The following is a 23,506-nucleotide window of genomic DNA, read 5'->3' as shown; positions in this document are numbered from 1 at the left end:
GACAACATATCCAAAAAATTTCATATTTGGCCGAGTGGTTCAAAAGTTATGGTTTTTGTAATTTTTGAATATAATAGAAAATAATTGATTTTTTTATCTACCCTAACAAGGTCGCCCTAATGACAAAATAAAAAAAAATATGGGTCTAATATTTTTCGAAGAACGATTCTTCCAAAAATTACCAAATTCTGAGAGATCGCATATCAGTTTCTCAGATTTATTTTCATTAACGCTAAGTAAAATTCTATATAATGTAAAATTCTATATAATGCTAGAATGTCCTATTGTGGCGGAGAAAGCATTCTGATTGATTTTATATCACTCTCTGTTTTCCATTAGCCCTAGCATTCAATTCGAATTGAAGGTGTATGTCACCAACGTCCAGTTTATGAGTGATTAACCAAAAATGTGGAACTTCCGAAAAATATAATTGAATTACAAATAGACGAAACGCTTTAAACATATCCTCTGCGTGTTTCCAAACCAAACAATTTCCCTTGGTGGTAATATTTTACTTACAAGGAAGCCGAAATGTACGACCGACAAAAACATTTTAGGCAATATACAATAGAACAAACAGAAATAAATTGTCGACCTTATGATTTTAAGTGAGTCTCCCGGGACGAATAATCGTTAAGAGTGTGCAATAAAGAAAACCAGGCCAATAGTTTCCTTGCCACGAAATGAGAAATTCAGTGGATGCGAAATCGCTTTTATTGCTCGAAACACTACACACTGTAGCAGGCTCGGAAAACAATACAGAGATAGCGTGCCAGGTGCGAATAAACTGGATGTCCTACATCGGGTAACCGTACCAAAACACCGTAAATACTCATGTCTTGTGGTACTTCCGTCGGTCGTTCGGTGCTGCCCAGGTGGCCATTCACTTCGGACCATAACCGGGTGTTGCTTCTAGATTAAATCAAATTATTGCTTTCTTCACCTCAGCCAAACAACGACGATTGACTCCATCCCCATCAGGAGCGACAACATTCCAGCTGAGCAAGCCAACTGTTGCCAGTAAGTATCGTTTTATTACCGAACTCATGCTCCCGCGAAGAGTCCCAGCAGCTCATGCATAAAACAGAGCCGCCATCAGCTTCTTAAAACTGAGTAAAGTCATTTTTACCGCTCCCCCAATGATACTTGCCGAGCTTCTAATCGGCCACCACATCCACCGAGTCTGGACCGTACCGAAGGGCTGAATAATTGAATAGCTTCGTGGGTCCTTCGCAAGCATACTGGGAATATTTCCGTGAGACTTCGCTTCTTGTCAGCCGAAAGCAAGTGAACAAGAAGGAGCAATTAGGAATAATAGCGGTAATCAAACGATTTCAAATTCAAATCAGAAATGTGAGCCATAATTAGCGTCGTTAGTCTGATATTGTTGCTTCCATTGGTATTCGAGTGTTGTCTGTTTATGAATGACCAAACGTTGGTTAGGTTGTGTTGGTTAGGTTACCGGGAAATTACATTATTCTAGGTAAATTTAAAAGAAATACTCTACGCTGTTGGAATAATTTATCAAACTGGGAACGATCTGACCGAATTCACCCACCTTCGTCAGGACAATCGGCCAGCCACGAAACTGACCCCCCAATGGCATTAGCATATTGTATTTAAAAACCTCCCAACAAAAGGCTTGCCAAAAGTGTCAGGTAGAAATTCCGACCCGGCATTATCATCAGACAAACTGGCAGGCGTGATTGACAAACGACAGATCGCCCAACTGAGCGGACAATTTCACCGAGATTACTATCGAAAACACTCGAACTCCTGTTCAAAAACAAAAGAATTCGCTGGAGGGGTACCGGAGCCGAAGTCTCATTAAACAAATTGCAATCGCCAGAGAAAGCCCTTTCAACCGACAGCGATTTGTCTGCCTGTCCCGATAAGGAGCAGTTTGACCATTATTCTTATTGAAATCCGATAAAATCTTTGCCTTCCCTCGACGGTCGACAACGATACAAAGAAGAAGAAGTAAAAAAAGGCAACCGTCGGATCGTCCCTTCGGGACACGAAAATGAATGATTACAGCTGTAATTAAAAGAGACATCCTTTGCGCAATCCTTTCTAACGTGCGGGACAAACAAAACGATTTTTGATCATTATTTAAATGATGAATAGAAAATCCGTCCGTCGATATCGTATTTCGAATAGCCTCCGGATACCGACACAAATCCATTCCAGGTGCGTCCACCGCCCGTTTGCTCGATGTTGTAGTGATTAAGAGCTTTAGCACAAATGATCCATTCTGGTTCCCGTTTCCTTCAGGTTGCAAAATCAGTGGAAGGTGACTTTTCAATAAGAGTAAAATCTCCTCTTTGTTGTTGCCTTAAATCCTGCTTCATTACGATCCAATACAAAGTGTCTGACGTTCCGTTTGGCTTGTCCGCCTTGAACTACAGTCGCACCGGCATTGGCAACCCGCACCTGGAGCATAGAAATGGCACAATGGGAAGCTGTAGCACTGTGGCTGTTGTAAAAAGAACACACTGATAGAATAGAACAGGTGGACATCCGCTGGTCACCTTCCTGGCGGGAAATCTGTTCAATAGAACTCAAAGCTTTTGAAGATTGCAAACCTTTACTCTGCAATGCAAAGGTTGCGACACCAGAGTTGCCTATTGTGCTTTTCTAATACGATGTTTATGTAAACCACTAGAGTAAGAAATGACTGTGAACTTATCGCTATCCAACTGGATCTCTAATTCTATTTGAATGCTTTTCAATCTGTGAAGAAACATCTTGATTTGATATAACTTGATAAATATAACCCAAATAAATATTTCCTTATGTGAGTAAGTTTGAAATAAAATTTAATTGATGCTGAAAGGATACGACTGCACTCGGAAAAAACTGCAGTAGATGAAAATGATTACCGAAAACTTATTTTAAGTCGGATGGTTTTAAAGCTTTCTTGGGATAAGTAAAAACCAAATAAGCTATGCTTTTGCAGAGTCGGCTTATTCAATCTGCTTCCCTAGACAAAATGTCCGCTGCGCATCAAATCCTGTGCGAAACTTGTGCCATCTTTCTTACTCCGTTTTATCCATTCTTCCTTCATAACCTTGTCTGTTTGGAAGACCTTCTCTGCTTTTCGTCGCTAGCCCTTCAAAATGACCCAGAATCTCTCCATTGAGCGAAGTCATGACGAGTTTAGCGGATTTTCCTAATTCGGCACAAAAACAACATCGTTGATTTTGTACAATTCCGTCACCAGTTTCGCATTGCGGCACGATGCCAGATACGACCAAAACTGAATGTCATCTTTTAGGGACCGTAAGAAGAGCAGCAGGCGCTTCTAGAGGCATTCTTCTCTATAGTGGGTGTACAACCTTAAGTTGTCATCCTTTCATAGGTCAGTAGAGAAGGCGAAAACATAGAAAAAGTTCAAAATAACATGGGGTCGGAGCTGGTTATTTAATTTTAAAATTTTAATAGTAAGGCGCTTGTCTGTTTTCAGTAGATGAAGAATATAATTTGACTCCGACAACATCCAAACTTGGTTTTGACGGTAAATTGATGTCGGGAAAGTTGCACTTGTTGCACTGCTAGCACGACCTGACGGCTCAACATAAGCCGCTAGGCAAAAGTAAAGTTAATGCTATTTGAAAATCACTAGTGTAGTGTCTAAGCGCTACCATAAACTGCTACGCACTGATGAGTCGAAGACGAAACATAAAATCAGTTAGAGTCAAGGGGAGGACGCTTAGAACAATGTGCCAATCACACATTAACACAATGCGTTGGTGCATTTATCAATATTGGCACTTTCGTTTTCATACAGTTGCACAGTTGCGGCACACAAAGGGCACAGTTTTGACAAGTAGCTGTTTCATGGAGCACAGCGTGGCACACTTAGACTCACAGTATATCACGGATGTTTTTAGAGGCACAATATAGTTTGTGTTAAGCGACTCTCCCCTTGGTTAGAGTTGTTTGTTAAACCTTGAAATGGATTAGCAAAAGTGTCAATTTGTTTACTGGTTTAGGTTGATGTTTTTCAGTGATGAAAACATAATCCATAAAAACTCTATTCGTACGAACACTTCGATTATAGGTTTAACTCAACACACGATAGAGCAGGGGCACCATATTAACTTCGATAAGACACGCATAGAAGAAAGAATTAACAACGAGTCCAACAGATTTACAGCTGAAATGTTCCACATGAAATTGAGAGAGCGGAGAGCCTACAACGTGAAGCTGCAGAGTTCTCACATTTGCAAAGCGGTCTCATTAATGAATTGAGTCGTCGGAACTCAACAAGTGAGTGGTTTCAAAAACAGGAGACGCCACCAGCGTAAAAAAGGTAATAAAAGAACTTAGTTAGCCCTCAACCCCAAGGAACGAAGGAGGTAGAGCTGAAGATGACTGAAATTAAAGTAAGCTGAAACGTAAACTACAACGGAGTTTTTAAAGTTAAGTTTACGAAACGGTGACCAAATCTGAAAACACAAAGTGCCATTTTTTGGGAATTTTATCCAATATCTCCAAAAAAGGCTTGATGATCACAGATGTTTTTTACCGATTTTGAAAAGTTCCTATAACACATGGATCAATAAGTCCCGAGACTAACGATGGAAACAAAATTTTGTATGCAAAATTTTTTTTTATTCATCAACATAATCACCTATTAGGGTAATACAATGGTTCCAACGTTTTTTTTTTCGACAAACTGCTTTCTGAATCATCGACTCGTTGCTGTTTTTGTTCCATCGAAAGCAATTTTTCATGCTCAATTTTTCATGAAGGATAGTAAATACACTTCCATATGATATCTGTGTCATCTCAGCAATCTCACGGAGCTTCACTTTACGATCTTTCATTATAATTTTTGTCACTTCACTCACATTTTCCGGTGTAACGGCTTCCACAGGTCTACCCGAGCGTTCCGCGTCATTTGTGTCGGTACGACCACGTTTAAACTCGGCGAACCACCGACAAATCGTTGCTTTTGATGGACAAGAGTCTGGATAACATTTTTCAATCCTTTGTTTCGCTTGCACGGTGTTTTTACCCATTAAAAAACAATGTTTTATCAAAACACGAAACTCGGTTTTTTCCATTTTTAAAACAAACTACAAAACGACTTTACTCCAACCTTGATAACTCAGCTGTTTCTGGTCGGATCGACTTAAAATTTTGACCCGTTTCAAGTAAAGGTTAGTAATCTAGAAATACGTGGTTACTGGTTTACTACGAGCGCCATCTCTGCTTTAGTCTTGGGACTTATTGATACATGTGTTAAGATAACTTCACTTTCTTAAAGTAACAATCTTACACTTTTCAAAATCGGTTAAAAAATCTGCAGTCAACGAGCTATTATTGGATAAAATTACCAAAAAAGACATTTCGATCAATCCATTTTAAAAGTTTAACAAACAATTCTCAATCCAAATAGAAAAAGCCCTATTTTAATTCACCTAGTGGTGAAATGATTCCTTTCTCATATTACTTATAACATCATAAATATTACTGTGGAATTCACTAAAACAACTGTTCATTTAATAGAAATAGGAAAGTTTGGTCGGAACTAATCTAACAAACTCTACAAATCCTGTTTACCCTGTAGTTCTGGAACTGGAAGCAGTATCCACAAGAAATTTAAGAATTCCGTATAAAACTGTAAAACTTTTCCTTTGAACCTATAAGTTTGTGAAAATCGATTTGGCCATCTTGAAGGAAAACGAGTGAGTGAGATTCTTTCTCCGCTTGTCAGCAACAAATATGACCTACAAATTGGAACAGTTTTGAACCTAGTTAAGCCTAGACTGACTATCTCATGCTCTATTTCTAATAAACCAATTAAACGAAATCTAACGAACGAAGCAAACCTGAGTTACGGTTACTTTTGCATATGTAAGTCAAGCTAAACAGTAAGAATAAGCAGCATTAAACATGTTGAAAGATTATTATCATTATTAAAATTATAACTATTATTATTATTGACATCACAACACCACCGGCACGGTATTATTTCACTCCCGGCTAAGTAAATTGCATCTTTTTCAAATAAATTTTAATTCAATGACATTAGATTATTCTGTCGGTCGCACTTATTATAGAATAGCTAAAATTTTTATCAACCCCAGCACTGTCTTTTACCAATATCACACACCAGTAGCAGATATCCGTAACCGTTTCTTTATAGCGTGTACGAAATAGAACAAAGCACGCATCATTCGTTTTTTTCTTCTTCTTTCGGTTTTGTACATATTTTCAATTTTCATGGCGATTTGAAAACTTTGACATTCATCGCCCTGTAACGGCAGAACCGGAAGTCAGATCCGGATGAAATTTCACAGTAGCTTTAAAGATAATATGAGCTTCAGTTTAAATCACGATTTGTGAAAATTGGTTCAAGCATCGCCGAGAAATCTAAGTGAGTTCTATTTTTGGAGTTTTTCATCACCACTTTCGGTGCTTCCGGAACTGTGAAAAGGGGAACCAGTAGAGCCGAATTAAGTTTTTATGCCCACAAACCAAGAATCTCTGCAACCTAGAAAATTGTATTAGACGGTTTAATGGGATTTGTGCCTGTTTTTCACCATGGTTCGTGAAAAAATACTAACGAAAATGGTAATTTGTTGAAAGTACCGCAACCGAATGTCGGATCCGGGTAAAACTTTCTAAAATTTTTTAGGGAACTGTAAGACCATTCATTCAAATCTCAGTTTGTGAAAATCGGTTGAGCCGTTTTAGAAAAAAGGGAGTAGACACTTTTTCTCTAATTTTCAAATTCCGGAACCGGAAGTCGGACCCAAATGAAATTTAATGGCAAGCTATGGCACTATTAGACCTTTTATTTGAATCTTACTTTGTGAAAATTGGTTCAGCCATCTTAGGAAAAAGGGAACTCATAGAAAGAGAGAGAGAGCTGAGCAATGTGTGTGTGTCAAATAATCTCACTAGGTTTTCTCGGAGATGGCAGAACCGATTTTAACTAGCTTAGATTCAAATGAAAGGTCTCATGGTCCCATACGGATTACCGGAATTTCATCCGGATCTTCCGACTTCCGGTTCCGGAGCTATAGGGTAGAGTGGGTTCACCATCACTTAAACTGGCGGAACAAAAACCGTAAAAAATGTTTTAAAATGGACTCAAAACCGTTATTCCCAATCTTTGGGTCAAATGAAAGGTCTTATGATCCTACCAATGCTGCTTATTTTCGGATACAACAAAAATTTAAATCGTCATTTAGAGTGCGATGGCAAAATTATATAAAATCTTCAAAATTTGAATAAAAACTAGTACAGAATTTGTACGTCATGTTAGTTGGTGGCCGTACGAACCGACTTTAATTATACCGGTTCTCGAGTTCCGGTGCTGGAAGTACATATAATATTGAACCCACTTCGTTTTCTAATGGATAGCCTAACCGATCAGAGTACTGTTTCATTCTTCATGTTCTACTGGTTAATGCACAAACAATCCCTTGGTTTTTTTATTCAAAAATCGAAGAGAAACATTTTGAATAGAATACCACAGTATTATATATGAGAAAGGCATCATTACACCGCTAGGTGGATTTAAACAGGTTTTTTCAAAATATGTGTGTGTTTTATTGTATTTTTCGAAATAATCCCCTAGATGATCAATTCTATTTTGCATACGCTTGAAACAATTTTCATAACATTATTTCCACTCTTCTTGAGGTACCCTCCAAACATGGTTTTTAAATGCTTCAACAGCTTCTTCAAGAGTATTGAACCGTTCGCCGGGCAGTTTATTCTTCACGGAAAGGAACAAATTATTCACGGAATGGAACAAACAGAAGTCGTTAGGTGCTAAATCAGGACTATACGGCGGGTGGCCCATCAATTCGGCGTTTTCGGTTGTGTGAGTCGATGAGTGAGAGCTATCGTGATGAAGAATGGTGTTTCGCATTGCGTTTGGTTTCCTCATTTCACGAAAAATTTCTGGCAAACATATGGTGGTATACCAATCAGAATTGTCGGTCTTACGATCCACTAAGGCAATGGTAGCGATATGTTCGTTTACACCGAAAAACAAGTCACCATGTTCATTTGCGTGCTTCGAGCGCGATCAAATTTTGTTGGATTTGGTTCTTCTTAAAACACCAATGCAGTTGACTGCTTTTCAGTTTCGGACCCATATGAATAAATCCATGTTTCGTCACCTGTGTAGATGTTTATACACCAAACTTGAAGCATCACGATTGATTTTGTCGTGAATACGACTTACTTTACTATGGGGTACCTTTTCAAAATTTACCCTCTGTGAGAGTGATAAGTTTTTGATCGTGAATATCTCTTGTTGTATCTAACGAATCAACATAATTTTTGCTACATGCCATCGAAAATATGATCACAATTTTATGATAAAATATTCAGTTGTGTGACATAATTTCAGATAATTCAAAATTAAACTTTTCTTAAATGTTTGGTATAAACGAGTATCAAAGAGGATAATTCATAAGGCGCGTTTGCCTTTCTCGTATTTTTAAAGCTCATAGCTCGGTGATCTGTGAAAGGATATATATAATCTAACTACCAATAGAATCGAAATTTTTCAACTTAAATGTGGAATGAAAAACGTTGAAAAATTTCAATAGTACACTATTGAAAAACCTGTCTCATTTGACCCATGTCAACACCAGCCAATCAGAACGCGTTCTGAGGTAGAGAACAAAATATCTGCTGCTGTACAATAAATCGTTCGAGAAAATGTTCTGAACAGTATTTAATATCGTAGTGAGTTCCACAATTTGGTTCTTCTGAAAGGCAGGAATGAATCCCGTACAGCATCCGGATAGTTTCTTTCAACGAAATTCAAATCCGAAATGAAATATCGAAATTAAAATTCAATATGCTGCTATTTTTATAGCCGTTAGGACCGCCCATTAGTGAAAAAGCTACAAACGAAATCAGGTAAAAACAAACCTCTCAACAAAAATTTAATCAGTTTGGATTCTATCGCCACTGCGAGCAGATGTATTTTGTGTCCTTTGCAAAGCTAGTTTCGCCTCCGACAAGAGCGATTACGTCACAGCTGCCAGTCATTTACATAGGTGAAAAAGCAACGGTGGAGAGCATTACACAAAATCAGCCGTTCTAATGACTCTAAAAGTTTTCTAAAGAACTATTCGGATTTCTTCTTCGCAAATCGAAGGTAAATATCCTCAGTTTAGTGCAAATCTAGAACAGTTTGATTAGAATTGTACACTTTTCGCTGTGAGAAATTCACAGTTATCGAGATCAAGAGAAGTCTTATTTGTTATTGCGAAAAATGTGGAAAAGGGGAATGCTTCCATAATTCATACAATTGATCAACTAATTGATATTCGAAGGTGTTAAGGAGCATGTCAGTTGTTTTCGTATTTAGGACATCCAGTTATGTCTCTGACATTACCCACCCGCCTTTTTTTCAGCATTTCTTTGCACTAATCGACACGAGTCTCTTTATAAGCGATCGTCAAATTATGTGGGATCCAACATAAAAAAATTTTTTCACGACGAATAACCTATAAGCTTTTCACAATAATTCACAAGGCAGCCTCCATTTCACGGTACGTCACATCTGATTGTTCATAGCATCGATGTTTTCTGGTAAAACAACTTATTTTGGACGACCTTCGTTGAATTTATTGGCTAGCAAACTACGACCCCGATTGAATTCGTTTTTTATACAGTCGCATAGGGTGGTGCTAAACTGCCAAAAGTCGAACTAAGTTTATTGAAGCACTTTTGTCTTGATAATCCACGACGAAAATCGTAATAAATCATTGCACAAATATATTCACGATCCAATTCAATTTTTTTTACTGAGATAAAACGTTCAACTCATTGTAAACAAAACAAATAGCGCTCAAATGACAGAATGTTCTGAAGATGGCAATGATTAAAAATGTCAAACTCTATAATGGAAACGTCAAATCCACCGAGCAACACTTAGTGTTGCCAAGGCTAAATACTTAAGTAACAGTCTACGTATTGAACTTATTATTATTATATATCTTTTATATAGTCCACTTTTGACCTGTTGATATCGTACCTTATAAGAGCACAGTTTCAGCGAGTCATTATTATTCGTATTCACGTCGATCCAGCTACGTTTCTGCCATTTCCCAGTTACCTTTTTCTCATACAACTAACACTACATCCCTCTCTTTCAATATGCAACTGTTTTTTAATCAATAACGGGAACTCAGCGACCGGTGATATTTGCTAATCCAAACTCCTCAATTTTCTTGGATATTTCTTAACCGATTTTCACAAACTAAGATGCAAATGAAAGGTCTTGAAATTGTTTAAAAGGTCTCCAAAAAACTGATCCAGATCCGACTTCTGATTGCGGTATTACAGTGCGATTAGTGAAAATTTTCAATTTAATGAGAATTTTTTCACAAGTGATGGCCAAACGAGGTGCACATTTTTATAAAGTTTACTGCTAAGTTCATCTAGCAGATCTTGTTAGTTAGTGAATATATAAACCTACTTTGGTTTATGGTTACGGTTTCCGCTTTCGAAAACACCGGTAATAGTGAAGAAAAGCTCCAAAAACGGAACTCACTTCGATTTCTCAGCAAAGGTTGAACCGATTTTCACAAATCATGATTCAAATTGAAGCTCTCATTGTCTTAAAATATATTGTGCAACTTCATCCAGATCCGACTTCCGGTTCCGAAATTAAAGGGGGATGAGTATCAAAACGTTTAAATCGTTATTCAAAATGATGACAAACTGGTACGCGTCGGTACGTGCGGTTTTGCTCCGTTCGCAACGGGCTTTGATCAATTTTGTATAACAGGCAGGGTTCCCGCATTAAAATCTATATTTTTCAGGTGCAAAATATGTAAATTTGTAAATCTTTCATTCAATTTGTACCTATTTAATGTTGTTATTACAAAATCATGATAGCGATACTTTTCTATAAAAGTACACTTATTATCAGTTTATCATTTAGAGTGACGATGCAAAAAGGGTTAAATTCTTCTAGATTTGGTTCAAAACAGATTTAAATTGTAGGCTAGATTAATTACCTAATAAACGAACGGACTTCGGCTATACTGCTTCCAAGTTCCCGGTTCCAGAAGTACCGGTAGTGGTCAAAAACTCTAAAACGAAACTCACTGAATTTTCTCAGAGATAGTTTGATCTATTTCCACAAAGTTAGGTTCAAATAAAAGTTCCTGTTGTCTCATAGGTTGCGGTAGAATGTTTGTTTAATAATTTTTTTTTTTTTTTCAATAGTATAATATATATTTTCAGGCACACTGCTTAAGCTCTAAGATGCCAAGGGTATTTCCTAATCTTAATTAACGACTAACTTAAAACTAGAATAGTATTATTAGATTATGTCGTCTAGAATTTTTGAAAAAAGCTTTTAGCTGGTATTCGGCAGGTGTCGGTGAATTGAATATTGCATGAATTCCAAATGGTGCTATATATGGCCGCTTCCTTTCGGTTCGTGTGGGTCCGCGGGAAACACCCCCAGGCTACGAAGGCCCGGCGGGTGGCCCGCATGCTGGTCATCGTCTGGAGCGTAGGACCGTAGGCGGTGATGGTGATGTTACGAAGAGATGAGAAAATAAAAAAAGTAAATATTGTGAAAACCGAGGTAAATAGGGGGTATGGAAACAAAATGTCTGAAAACTACAGAGATCTAATTAGTTGCCATCGAGATGGTGAAGAGACATGGAAGGGGGGAACGAAAAGTTAGTGACAAAAAAAGATCTTGTTAGTTCCAATGAAGATGGTGGACAGGGACGGTGATCGAGAGAATCGAGCGGATGTTAGTGTCGAACCTGTAGGTGGAGATTATACTTTCTGAGCGAGGTATAACAGATTACACTTGGATATTAATGTGTTTGAGGTACTGGTATATAAGAAGCATATAAGAGATATCCCGACTAGCCAACACATCTCGGACCGGAACTTCAGGTGGTCTACCTCGGGCCCTTAGGGAGTCCTTTAATAAAGACCTGGCGTCACGATACTCCGTACACGTCCATACGACATGCTCGATGTCCTGATAACCGTCACCACAAGCGCAGAGACCGCTCTCCACGATTCCAATACGCCGGAGGTGCGCGTTGAAGGTGTAATGGTTTGACATGAGCCGAGACATCACACGAATGAAGTCACGACTCACGTTCATCCCCCTGAACCAAGGTTTCGTCGATACCCTAGGGATAATGGAATGCAGCCATCGTCCCAGTTCGCCATTGCTCCATGAAGTTTGCCAACTTTCGAGAGTTTTCTGACGAGAGATACTGAAAAATTCATTGAAGCAGATTGGTCTTTCATAAATATCACCTTCTAATGCGCCCACCTTAGCCAATGAGTCTGCCTTTTCATTGCCCGGAATGGAACAATGCGAAGGGACCCAGACTAACGATATTAAATAAGACCGTTCAGATAAAGTTCTCAAATGTTCCCGTATTTTCCCCAGGAAATATGGGGGATACTTTCCTGACTTCATTGCCCGGAGAGCTTCTATTGAGCTTAGACTGTCCGTGACAATGAAGTAATGGTCTTTGGGCAAGGTTTCAATGATCTCGAGGGTGTACTGAATAGCAGCTAATTCTGCGACGTAGACTGAAGCCGGATCACTGAGTTTGTACGAAGCGGTGATGTTCTGATTGAAGATTCCGAAGCCTGTGGACCTGTTGATGTTTGATCCGTCAGTGTAAAACATCTTTTCACAGTTGACTGTTCTAAATTTATTATAAAAAATATTTGGGGCCACTTGAGGGCGCACGTGGTCCGGAATTCCACGAATTTCTTCTCTCATGGATGTGTCGAAAAACACAGTAGAATTAGTAGTATCCAAGAAATGAGCACGGTTGGAAACAAACGAAGAAGGATTAATATTCTGAGCCATGTAATCAAAATACAAGGACATAAAACGGGTCTGAGAATTGAGCTCGACAAGCCTTTCGAAGTTTTCAATCACCATCGGATTTAAGATATCGCATCGGATTAGCAATCGATATGAGAGATCCCAGAATCGGTTTTTCAACGGTAAGACGCCCGCGAGCACTTCGAGACTCATCGTATGAGTCGACTGCATGCAACCTAAGGCAATACGCAAACAACGATACTGAATTCTTTCCAGTTTAATGAAATGGGTGTTCGCGGCAGATCGGAAGCAGAAGCATCCATATTCCATTACGGACAATATCGTTGTTTGGTACAGCCTGATCAGGTCTCCTGGGTTTGCACCCCACCAAGTTCCGGTTATTGTGCGAAGAAAATTGATTCTCTGCTGGCATTTTTGTTTCAGATATCTAATGTGACATCCCCAGGTGCCTTTGGAGTCGAACCAGACCCCGAGATATTTAAATGTGAAGACCTGAGCTATGGTTCCACCCCCTAGTTGAAGCTGTAGTTGTGCTGGTTCTCGCTTTCTTGAAAATACGACCAGCTCAGTTTTCTCCGTAGAGAACTCGATACCCATTTGAAGAGCCCATGTCGACAAGTTGTCGAGGGTATCTTGTAATGGTCCTTGGAGATCGGCAGCTTTGGGTCCTATAATGGACACAACGCTGTCGTCGGCAAGTTGTCTTAGCGTGCAAGATGTGTTGATACATTCATCAATGTTGTTTACGTAAAAGTTGTATAAAAGGGGGCTTAAGCATGAGCCCTGAGGAAGACCCATGTAACTGAATCGTATTGTCGACAAATCACCATGTGCAAAATACATGTGTTTCTCGGACAATAGATTATGTAAAAAGGTATTCAAAACCGGCGAAAGACCATGCTGGTGCAGCTTCTTAGATAGGATATTTATAGAAACTGAATCAAAAGCCCCCTTGATATCTAGAAATACTGATGCCATTTGTTCTTTACGAGCAAATGCCATTTGAATTTCGGTTGAGAGCAACGCAAGACAATCGTTCGTTCCTTTACCCCTGCGGAAGCCGAATTGTGTATCTGAAAGTAAACCATTAGTCTCGACCCAATTGTCTAGACGGAAGAGAATCATTTTTTCGAACAACTTCCGGATACAGGAAAGCATAGCAATCGGCCGATACGAATTGTGATCGGAGGCTGGTTTCCCAGGTTTTTGAATGGCGATAACTCTCACTTGTCTCCAGTCGTGTGGAACAATATTACCCTCGAGGAACTTGTTAAACAAATTCAGCAAGCGCCTTTTGGCAGAGTCAGGAAGCTTTTTCAACAAGTTGAATTTAATTCTGTCTAACCCCGGGGCCTTATTGTTACACGACAAGAGCGCAAGTGAGAACTCTACCATCGAAAACGGTGTTTCGTTTGTATTCGAAGTCGCGGCGCGGGATATCTTCTGTTCCGGAACAGAATCAGGACATACTTTTTTAGCGAAATCGAATATCCAGCGGTTAGAATATTCCTCGCTTTCGTTCGTTGTGTTTTGGTTGCGCATTCGTCGGGCTGTGTTCCAAAGAGTGCTCATCGATGTTTCTTTTGTTAATCCGTCAACAAACCGTCGCCAGTAACCTAGTTTCTTTGCTTTAACTAAGTTCTTCATTTGCTTATCTAGCGCTGCGTAATTTCTATAATTATCAGGTGTTCCATATTTTCTGAACTTTTTGAATGCTAAAGATCTTTCCGCGTTCAGTGATGAGCACTCTTTGTCCCACCACGGGTTGGGAGGACGAATGTTAGTATTCGCGCCGGGTATACGTTTCGTCTGAGCTTGAATCGCAGTGTCGAGAATCAAGCCAGCCATAAACGTATACTCTTCCTCCGGAGGAAGTTCTTGTGTTGTTTCTAGTTTCTCAGATATCGATATTGCGTAGTATTTCCAATCAATATTTCGTGTGAGGTCATACAAAACATTGATTGTTTCCGATGGTCTTAATCCGCTGGCGATTGAAATTACGATAGGCAGATGATCGCTACCGTGGGGATCAGGGATTACCTTCCACGTGCAATCCAACCGTAGCGATGTCGAGCAGAGGGATAAGTCCAGCGCACTTGGTCTTGCTGGTGGTGCGGGAATTCGTGTCATTTCTCCCGTATTCAAGATTGTCATATTGAAGTTGTCGCAAATATCATGGATCATAGCTGATCTGTTATCATCATGAAGACAACCCCATCCCGCACCGTGAGAGTTAAAGTCTCCTAAAACTAACGTCGGTGCGGGAAGAAGTTGCATGATATCACTGAGCCAGTGGTACCCAACTGAGGCTCTAGGGGGAATATAGATGGAAGCAATACAAAGGTCCTTGCCTTTAATTGTGACATGACATGCGACAACTTCAATACCTGATATCGAGGGGAGGTTAATTCGAAAGAAGGAATAGCACTTTTTGATCCCCAAAAGTACTCCTCCGTAGGGATTATCTCGATCCAGGCGAATAATGTTAAAATCGTGGAAGTTTAGTGATACATCAGAAGTTAACCAAGTTTCGCACAATGCAAATGCGTCACATTTCAGATTATTTACTAAGTATTTAAAAGGATCTATTTTCGGGATGATACTTCTACAGTTCCACTGTAAAACAGTGATCGAATCCTTGACCTCGTTCGAAAAATTAGCCATCGAAGGAAACGATTGCTGAGAGGAGGGGCCATTTTGCAGTCAGCTGCATCAAAAACATTTTAACTTTTGGCAGGAAAGTCATCAAAATACCTTTTAGGGGGTCAGAAATGTTGAAGACGGAAAATATAAAGTCCACAATGTCACTGAATTTTACAAGTCCAGCACTTGATGTGTTTTCTGGTTCCTTGGGGACTTTCGGGGTTTTGGGTGTCCCCGGAAGTGTTGGATATTCTTTCTCCGATTTCAAGTCTCCGGAACTAGGAGCTTTTGGCTTCTTCTTTTCGTTTTTTTTACCAACACTTCCTTCTGCTGTTACTTTTGGAGGGCCTTCAAGAGATATCTTCGAACCCTTTCTAGGGAGTTTAGGAGATGATATATTTTTCCTCTTCCTAAAACTACGAGGGACAGTTGAAGATGTACCTTCTTGAGGATCGTCAGAGTCGCAATCGTCCGCAGACAAACAGGTGTAGGGGTTCTGTTCAGGTGGTGTGGCGATTTTCAGCATTTCTGCGAACGAGCGGTTTGATCGTTGCTTGAGAGATCGTTTCAAATGATCTCCACGCAATTTATACGCAGAACATGCTGTGAGGTCATGCGGGGCCGCCCCACAGTAAAGACACTTTTCAATGTCTCTGTCGCAAACGCCATCCGCATGACTCTCTCCACACTTCGAGCAGCGGGGCCGATTTCCACAATGGGAAGCTGTGTGTCCTAGTTGTTGACAACTAGTGCAATTCATTACCCGTGGTACGAAAAGTCGTACAGGTAGACGAACCCTGGCCAGGAGAACGAATTTCGGCAAAGCCGAGCCGGAGAAGGTCACCCGATACGAGTCCGAGTGGGGATAAGACTTTGTCCCATCCGCGGCGATCGATACTGAATGCAAACGTTTGCAGTCCAGTATCTTGACATTCTTAAGCAAGGGATCTTTAAAACATCCGACCCCATGTTTGAGAATGTCCTCGCATGTCAGACTTGGATCCGTGATCACTCCGTCTATCTCGACTTCGCGAGCTGGTATATAAACGCGGTAGTCCCGCGTAAAGTGATCGTTTCGAGCGATCTCATTAGCATGTTTCAGACTGGTCAACGAGACCCTGAGCTTATCGGGACGAATTTTTGAAATAAATTTCAATGTTGTATATTTCGACTCCAAGTCTTTAGATATTTTCAAAATATTAAGCGGTTTATTCTTCTCTTTGGTCCGAAAATAAACCACATAAAGGCCGGCCGAGGGTGAAGGCTCTTCGGGATACTGTTTAACCCGGTGAGTCTTACTATTTGGGGCAGATTTAAAATCTGTTTCCATTTTATCTTCGGGGGGCAGGGGAGAATTTAATGGACTTGCCATAGCGCGGTTGAGGTTCCGCGCAAATTATAGGGGGAGTCAAAATATAAGACGATAAAGGGACACGAAGGGAAAAAATATTATACTTAGCTAATGATCCGTAGCAACTCGGCCGCTGAGGCCAAGCGTTAGTTACAACGACCTCCGAGAATAAATATGCACACAGCACCGGTTCACGGCACCACACTAAACGTCGGTTCACTGTTCTTATTGTTTTAACACAATAGCACCCGGCACTGTCTAACGGTATTTATTGTTTATACTGTATTGATCTACTGCACAAGCTCACGAACAAAAGATCTGATATTAAATGACCTTGAAACGGATTAGAATGGATTAACGCACAGCTGCTCTAATGCAAACTACCATCCGATCGATACGACGGTCACGAAAGGAATGAGTTTAATAATTTAGTGCGGCGATGCAAAACAAAGAAGATTATTATCAACTTGACATAACTGTTTACAAATTGAAAAGGTTATGTTAGTTCTAACCCAAAGAAAGTTCCTTATTTTATTCAACATTGATTTCTTGTCAGAATCTTCTAATGATATTTTTGAAAATATAAGTAATATAAGTAATGCATCATTACACCACTAGGTGGATTAAAAAAGATTGTTTTCCTTATTCTCGCTTTACAGCTCGACTAGTCTTTTGATCCCCATCTATCACAGCAATCGTCCTGTTCTCAATCGTCATGCACTTTTCTCGTAAATATTACGTACACATCTTCATGTCGATTTAATTTTTAGTCGTGTCTTTTTAAAAGCTTCCCTCGCTAAAAGCACGTACACAAACCCAAAAATCTCGACTGATTCAATTTTAATAAATTATAAACCATCTCTTCTTTGAGATCCTGAAGCCACAATTTTGCATGAAACCGGTATCTATTTTAGGATGCTTCTTTTGTTTCACAAACAGCAAGTCTCAGTCAAGACTGGTTCCGTCGCCAACGAAACAAAAAAAGCAAAAAAAGGAGCAACAGAGTACGAAGGTGAGCCCCCCGGCCAATGCACACGATCCTTCTTCAACCGCTTCTATTTGTTGCTGGTTGCATTTTTTGCATTTGATTTACGTGTAGGGGGAAGGAGTCGACCGCATTGCCTGGTACCATGCGTCTTATCCTTTTCGTTTTTCCTTTGGCCGTGCCATCGCCGATGTAACTCATCTCTCAGTGGTCTCGTTCTCGAAAGCATAAAACGATGTTAAAACCTTCTTAGAAAATGCCGTTCCAATAAACATGATGCACGACGTAGCAGCCAACTGCGATGGGTTACTTTCGTAGAATGCTCCGTTGTCAAAATGAGCAAATGATGGTAGTGAAGCGAACCTTCTTCCGCCAGGGTCATGTTGTGATGGGACTCAAACCAGCAGAAGAAAATGTGCTCCTGCTCGCCAACAGACGGGTGAATGCACAGGCACAAACACATATTCGGATGCCCTCCGCTGGCTTGGGGGCTCTTAAACATGATACAACAATAATTTTAGGATACGGCTTCTTGGCCTCAGGTACTCTTATGTTGACTCTATGGTTTCCAACGAACAAGCTTTATTATACCGAACTGCATACTCCTACCCATTTTACGGGCTTTTATTCCATTTTACTTGGTCGTTTTGTTTATTTTTCCTTGCCTCAGCTCGGGTTCGCCCTTTTTTTTTCTTGTTAAGTCGAGATCTCGACTGTTTCTTGGAGCTTTTGCTTGTTCCAACCGGGCAAATTCGCGTTATATAAATATTCGGTGAAGAGCAGACAGCGGGAGATGAGAATTATTAGGTTTTCAATGTTTCACAACAAGAAGAAAAATAAAATAGAGTGCAGAACTTTGTTGCTGAGACACTGCATAAATTGCAAATCTAATTTTGCGATAAGAGGGTTATGATTCAAAGCAAGACGAGCTGCGAGTTTCCACTGCGATTTGCTCGGTGGCAATGTTTTCCCATCTGCAACTATTTCGGTAACTGCTTCGAGGAAGCGGGTGTTATTAAACTTTCATTTCATGGTTCACTACAGTCGGTGCTTTCAGCATAATTTCATAGTAATGTGTACTCGAATGTGATTAAGCTGCAGAAGAATCTTAAAACGGTACTATCAGTTGTTATTAACCGTGACTAGTATTTTTCGAGTCAGTTATTTTCATGAACATACAGCTCCTCTAAACAAGACTAATAATTTCTTTTTGCATTTGATTGGCTGGTAAATTTTAAAGAACAAATCAATAAACCTTCCAATTGGTAATTTTGATAAGTGTTTTTCTATTAAGGCTTTCAGTAAAACCGGGTTGAAATTTTTAATATCATAACTGAATTTACAAATTTAGCTTACAGTCCGTTTTTAGCAGATGCTCATTTAATACCAGATTATCAGATACTCTTATTTATTGAAGAACGTTGGTTGTTGTGTTCAACATATTTCAGTAAATGTTTTCACGATGCCAAGCACCAGGCCCGTACTCAACATTTCGTTTCGGGAGAGGCCCTCAGATAATGAAGATTACTTTTGTACTTAATTCTCGATATGCCTTTTACCGGCGTTTTAAACAGACACTTCAATCTTTTCATTCAAATTAAACTTGTAACTGTGCCCGAGGAAAAGTTTTTGTATAACATTTCTTTACATTTACTGTTATGTTATTTCTGTAACGCATTGTTAAGATCTTCTAAATATTTATATAGCACAACAATCCACAAGACTTGAAATGATGCCAAATAATCTGAGATCATTCACATTCCTACTTTAAATGACGAGAATTCACTGCTTAGAGCAGCACAACCGATTCGTGGAGAACGGAAAACATCTTCTAAATTTATAAGTCATATTAGTAGATACCCAAGTAGCAAACATTGCTCTAGTACTGAATTTATTACCTCTTCTCGCAACGATTATGCGATTGGAAAAGCGACCTTTTCTTGTATGATATGCAACAAGTTTCTTGTTCCATATGTTTCACAACAGTGATATTTGCTAAGTAGAAACCGGAATTGAAACTGACTGGCGTTTTCGAGTGACTAAAACAAGATTCAGAGTGGCGAAATGGTAGCGCGTATGCACGGAATGCATAAGAACGCATTCCGCAATGCATAAGAACGCATTTTTCCAATAAATCATCTTTTGTGTTAGTTTTTCATTCATTTGGCTTCTACAATATATGTTTCCGCTCAGTCATTGCAAAACTGAACTTAGTTATGGCGGTTTTACGTCAAAACAACTAAAAATTAATAAATTTATAACTTACAAAAAGTAACGCATGTAACGCTTCATCATGTTTAATTCTCGAAAATAACGTTACTTGATGCTTGTAATTTACAAAAATGTAACACATGTAACGCTTCGTAGCGCCTATAACTTACCAAAAAGTAATGCATGTAACGCTTCGTAACGCTTATAACTCACAAAAAAAGTAACGCATGTCACGCTTTGTAACGCCTATAACTCACGAAAAAGTAACGCCAGTAAGGCTTGGTAACGCATTTAACTTACAAAAAATAACGCATGTAACACTTCTTCACGCCTTTAACTTACAAAAAAGTAACGAAAGCAACGCTATGTAACATTTATAACTTATTAAACTTACTTGGATAAAACTTTAGTCTTTAAGGGCTGAGGCCAGTGCCACTATAGTTTGAAACGGGAAATTAGCGTGACAAAAATATTTTCACTATTAAATATTAGTTTTTTGTAGTTGGTGTCTTCACAAAAGATGTTTGTTATGAAATGGCGCTCCTTTTGATATGAAATATTACTAGTGTGGCCCTTATTTAGATTGAAATCTGAAATCTAACTTTCTTAATTGAGCTCAAAAATGATTTTATTGTACAATAAAGTTGTAGGAAATTTTATTTTGAGCAACTTTGCTGAGAAAAGCACCTCTCTAGCTTTTCATTTGACCGAGTTACATCAATTGTCCGAGTTACATCAATGGGTAAGAGTAGGGTGACCCCCGAAAAATCGATTTTTTTGTTCTAACTTTTTGTGAAACGTTCTATAGAAAAGTTGTTTTCAGAAGAGTTGTTGAAATAAATATTGCGCATAATTTTGCTTAGTAAAGCTTTTTCATATGAGCTACCAGTAAAAAGTTATGATTGTTTTTTCATCAAAAACTAGTCAACCTTCAAATATCAAAATTCATTAGATGCCAGATCGATAAAAATATATCCTATGCGGCTACTGAAAGTTCATAATATAAGTAAACATTTAAGAGAAAATTGGGAGGGTGTTTTTCTTTAAACTCATTTAAATAAGTCTTAAAAATACCTTGAAAAAACTCAAAAACATTGCATAACTCTTAAACGCCTTAACGTATCAACATACTTCCTTCAGCAAAATAATAGTATCAAGTTAGCCCTACAAGTGTTCCATACATTGTCCATACGAGAAATGAGACACACAAAAACTACAGCTGAAAATAGATTTTTTGCTGAACAATTTTAATTAATTTATTACCAAAATAACTTATTCAGTTGAGCTTAAGCAACAGAGACACTGTGTAATATGGTTATTCCGAAGTAGAGGCCATGATAAATATATCAACAGAAATTTTCATTATCTTGACAACCAAAGCTCAAACAAGCTGGTGCAAGTTAGTGAAACGCAAATATTTTTAACCAAATCGTACCGAGAAGCCTTTTTTCTCATCCACTTGTGTACCGAATAGCCTGTGACAACCGGAAAACCACGCACAATGAGTTTTGGTTAGAATAAATACAATCTACTCATTTTAACAAACTAATGATTTACTTGGGTTTCAGGAAGTGCTTTGTCTTACAAAAAGCTAACGGATTTAATGATTGCTGGTAGAAGTAATAAGGACATTTTACAGTATATCATTCAAGAATTGCGTATGAAAACCCCCACCTGGCGTGTTAGCAAACTGAACAAGACCGTGAAGGGAAGGGATACAAATATAAAAACTGCGTTTAGAGAACATTTGGGCCTACGTATCGGTGAGCCATTGCCATCAGGAGGTAATTCCAACGACGGAAACACGGCCCGGAAATTTTTCAAGAAGTGGAAAGAAACAGCAGATATAACAGGCCTTGATGAAACACTGTTGGAAGGAGTTCACGTTATTCTCAGTGTAATCAATAGCCGATAAGATAAACATCGACGAATTCCAAAGTTACACTGAGAAAATACGAGCGTTGTATGTATCGTTGTATGGCTGGTATCCACTATCACCAACTGCTCATAAATTGTTGATACATGGAGCCACGATAATTAGACACGCAATTTTACCTATTGGTATGCTTAGTAAACCATGTTAAAAAATTCAGCAGAATCGCGAACATTGAAGATGTTTTTAAAAGGCTGCTGTTACCTTCAGACCCTATCTTGGCATTGTCGAACAAACAAAATAGGAGAAGTTCAGAAGACTTACCCGAACAAGCAAAATGTTTAGTTTTAGATAATAATTAGAATAATTCATTGCTTAATTTATTCAATACATACCAAACCGTAATCAACTGTTGTCTTATGTTTTATTTTGAATGTTAACGATACGATCATTACGATAACGGAATCAAAATCAATTGAATCAGTTATTTTGGTAATAAATTAATTAAAATTGTTCAGCAAAAAATCTATTTTCGGCTGTAGTTTTTGTGTGTCTCATTTCTCGAATGGACAATGTATGGAACACTTGTAGGGCTAACTTGATACTATTATTTTGCTGAAGGAAGTATGTTGATACGTTACGGCGTTTAAGTGTTATGCAATGTTTTTGAGTTTATTCAAGGTATTTTTAAGACTAATTTAAATGAGTTGAAAGAAAAACACCCTCCCAATTTTCTCTTAAATGTTTACTTATATTATGAACTTTCAGTAGCCGCAAAGGATACATTTTTATCGTTCTGGCATCTAATGAATTTTGATATTTGAAGGTTGACTAGTTTTTGATGAAAAAACAATCATAACTTTTTACTGGTAGCTCATATGAAAAAGTTTTACTCAGCAAAATTATGCGCAATATTTATTTCAACAACTCTTCTGAAGACAACTTTTCCATAGAACGTTTCACAAAAAAGTTAGAACAAAAAAATCAACTTTTCGGGAGCCACCCTACTCTTACCCGGGACAATTGATGTAACTCGGTCAAATGAAAAGCTAGAGAGGTGCTTTTCTCAGCAAAGTTGCTTAAAGTAAAATTTCCTATAACTTTATTGTACAATAAAATCATTTTTGAGTTCAATTAAGAAAGCTAGATATCATATTTCAATCTAAATAAGGACCACCCTAGTTGTTCGGTTCAGTGTAGCAGTTATCAATAATCAATCCACCGTGATTTTAGAAATCGCTTGCTCTTTGTTTCCTACCTCAGTTGCGACATATAGATAGCTTGGGAGAAAATTAATTGTTTACTTTCGGATACAGATTTCTCTCTTCTCAATTAGTAGTAGTTATTATATTCTTACTGTTTCCGCTTAGAAATTGATAAATACCGCCAATCGGCAATGAAGAAGTTTCAGTTGTTGAATAAACTCTTAGATAAAATCGCACGTTTTGTTTGTTAAAATAATTAAGTGGTTTTAAGTGAAACGCACTTTGATAACCCGCCTGTCCGCTCCGTGTGCCACTGAGATTGGCATAATAAACCCGAACTGTTTTCAATCGCATATTGATTATCGTCTCGAAGATACTCCTGCAAAGAAAAGTTCCCGAAGTGAAA

At 38.6% G+C, this 23,506-nt stretch overlaps 1 protein-coding gene across 2 annotated transcripts in view; it reads right to left on the bottom strand.

The window, feature by feature from the left end:
- Nucleotides 1-23,506, bottom strand: part of LOC131433655 (CUGBP Elav-like family member 4) — an 807,399-nt gene that overhangs the window by 760,109 nt on the left and 23,784 nt on the right. The gene's annotated exons all lie outside the window — the stretch shown is intronic.

This window comes from Malaya genurostris, chromosome 3, assembly GCF_030247185.1.
Source record: "Malaya genurostris strain Urasoe2022 chromosome 3, Malgen_1.1, whole genome shotgun sequence".
NCBI lineage: Eukaryota > Metazoa > Arthropoda > Insecta > Diptera > Culicidae > Malaya > Malaya genurostris.
This window is presented reverse-complemented; position numbering and strand designations above follow the sequence as displayed.